The sequence below is a fragment of the Fopius arisanus genome, unplaced genomic scaffold (genome assembly GCF_000806365.1).
Source record: "Fopius arisanus strain USDA-PBARC FA_bdor unplaced genomic scaffold, ASM80636v1 scaffold00008, whole genome shotgun sequence".
Lineage (NCBI taxonomy): Eukaryota > Metazoa > Arthropoda > Insecta > Hymenoptera > Braconidae > Fopius > Fopius arisanus.
The window spans coordinates 1245823-1249147 of NW_011887747.1; positions in this window are offsets into that span (position 1 = coordinate 1245823).

Here is a 3325-nt window from a genome sequence, read left to right on the forward strand (position 1 = left end):
CCCCAGAGGCCAGAAGATAGACTTGTTCAAGTTCTTACGAGGGGTTGTAAGAGGGAGGTTAGAAAGGGGGAGGAAAAAAAACGTGCCTCTTTGTCCGACAAATGGTGGAGTCTTCTGTGCCATCGTTTCTCAAGTACTGCGATTTCCATCGGCTCCGCAGCTACCGAGGGGTCATTCTTGAGATTTTTCCCCCCGTCATTTTCCTCTCCTCATCTCCTGTTGATCCATCGCTCGTCCAAACGACTTAGTCTCACACCCCCTCTCACTTCTCAACACACCCCACTTAACAGCCCCGTAAGACATCCCACCAATCTTACACATTGACATATCTACCATTTCTCTCGAAACCTCTCAACCACCCCAGAATTTGTCAAGTAATTTACCCGGGATTACGGAGAGACAATTGCGGGATCAACCAAATCAAATTATCCAAGTGTCGGTCTGTTTCAATGGCTTTTCTCAATTACGGGCTCTACGAGTGCCCATAGCTTGAAAAATGATTTAGTAGATTCTTGAGAAAGAATTTCTATTTTTCACAAGTTTCACTCAAAGTTATGGGCTTTTTACTCCCATTTTTTAAATGGAAATTACTGGCATATACATTTTTTGGGAAACTGAAATGATTAGAATTTACAACTTAATCATAAATTACGGCTTTCGTTAAACCCTCGATTAAGCACAAGTTAGGTACATATTTATTACATAATTGGACTAAAATCTATAGTTCTCGACGATGTTCTCATTAATTAGTGAATTCTGAAATGTTCGAATTTCTGTGGACTTACAACCGCAAAAAATCAAATCCAAATTACTTCACGGTCCACAAGGCAATCAATACAATATGCTTTTTAGCGAATCAAGTTCATGACGCACAAACTTTTCGGTATAGCATCCCTCCCAGATTGACCCAACAAATTACAACTCAATAAGTCTTTCGTTCATTTTTCATATCACCTTTGATATGTTTTTATAATATAAAAAAGCGATGGAAAAAGCGGCTAGTACGCGGCACCCTGGAGGCTGAACAATTTCACGGATTAAGCCCGGAATTACAAATTTGAGCACGCAAAGAGGAAAGGTATGAATCGCGGCTATCTAGCTCTCGACCGAAAAAAAATGCACACTGAGAATTAAAAAAAAGCGAGTAACAAGGGGAATGTTACCGAATTTCATATTACCCGTTCATCAGTAAATGCGCACATTATTTGAGCTCGTTTCCTCCCCAGTTAGTGTGATAAGCAGGATATCCAGACTAGCGGTAAAAAAAAACACCACCAACTCGTCCTGGAAAATGATACAAAAGATTGAAGTAAAAACGAGAACAAACGCAAATAGCGCGAGGAAGAAAGCAGTAAATGCAGAGGTTGAAGATAAAATAAATGAAATTTTTGGGAGAAATTTAATAGCTCAGATAATTCCCGTGGTAATTTAATACCAGCCGAGCTAATACGTTTCCCTCAGTGGGATAAAGAACATTTAACGATTAATCAGACTCGACGATGAATTTGGGAGTTCCTGAGGTATTCGTGATCTCCCAGAATCATCGATCGCGATGGGAGATTGGCTTGGTAAAATTGATGAAGAAATATCGCAGTTAAACTCGAACACATTAACCGTTTCAATCTGCGATGGCCGTAGCAAAGGGGGAAAAAATGGGAGCGAAATGGGCTCAGGTGATTTTTAAACACAGTAGGATGAGCAAAAAAAATATACAAGAATTGAAGCTCTCTTCATCGGAATAAAATGTATATCTCCGCCATTGCAAAGGGGATGATTGTACATTCATCACGTGTTATTAAACAAGGTAACAAAAGAAGACCATCTTTCGCGGCGTCTAAAAAAGGCGGGTAGATAGAATCGACTAACTAGTATACTCCGGTGCGATGATAGATGGCCTGGAGGATTAAGCATCATGGCCTCCGTTGAGAGTTCTCTTTCTTTATTTCATCTCGCATCGTACATTTATCTCTCTTTCTCGAGTTTAGTCTCCGCCTCATGCCCTTAACTGAGCTTCTCTCTTTTCTTTCATTCTCTCAGTCGTATTTCCTCACCGCGAACACTGATGAGGATAAAAAGCACGATAAGGAGGCACGAAATGACGTAAAAAAATGGGATTAAATGGATTACCAGCTCGAGAATTACGATACTCATTCTCGAGATTACAGATGTAATATCTGGTATTTCTTTATTTTGATAGAAACACTGAGGTCACGTGTCTATCGATTATCTTCAAGACGGCGATATCCATCTCAATGCTCTCCGTTTTTTTGTCACTTTTTTTTAAACAAAAAGTTGGACAATTATCCCTCTGTCAGTCAACCCCGCCCGAAATGGCGGCAACACCACTGATTTCCGCCGATTGCGTAAAAGTCGAATACGTCTACATCCCCCAGGATCAATCACTGTGCAATTCTGTTTTTTTTTTTTTCTATCGAAATTGTTAACGGGTGATAAATAAAAATCTATTATTAATATGGGGTATTTCCAGTGGAGGGCAACCGATATGGATATCGAACGATCGATCATTTTTGAATGAACTAACTTGTCACCGGGGATGCAGAATTTTTTCAGTGGGCTTTTGGTGATGTGTTGCCCAGCCCTATAACAACATCGACTTCCGGATGCATCCGAAACATCAATTAAAACTCGCTCGTGCGACGCAACTACTCCCGTGCGTCGATGTACCCTGCCATTTTATACGATCGTCCGGTGTTTTTAATTGGATTGGAGAAAGACGGCGATATAAAAAGGATGGACTAGAGTGAATAGAGAGAGTGTAATAATGGATGCCTAAAAATTAGTGGGAGGGCGCAGGGAAAAAAACTATCCTGCCGGGGAGTTTCGAAAGATATAGGAGGGTGGTGGAATTAATTGAATTAATATGAATGACGTTTTATTCATTGGAAGTGGATACTCTATGAGAAGTTTCAAGATATGAAATTGCAGAGGAGATATGCGGAGTGAAAGATTTAGATTTTATGATCATTGGTTAATTGCGTGAGGTTAAGGGGTTTTTAGTCCGAGGGAGTCTTTCTGGGGAGAACTCTAGAGAAAGGACGAGGAAAAATCCGAGCTAGGATATACTTATAGATCATATCCTCGTCGCGCCTTCCGTGTTATTTACGTTCACTTCGTTACGTGTTGTTAATTATGTATTCAATCAATTTTAAACGCATTGAAATGAATTCAAATTGTAGATTAATATTTAACGGACAGCGCTAATTGGTTGGGCAATTATGCGATGGTAATTAAAGAGTTGGCGTAGGTGCTGTCACTGGGGGCGCTGATATTTGATTATTTTTCGTGATTAATAAGCGGAAGATTT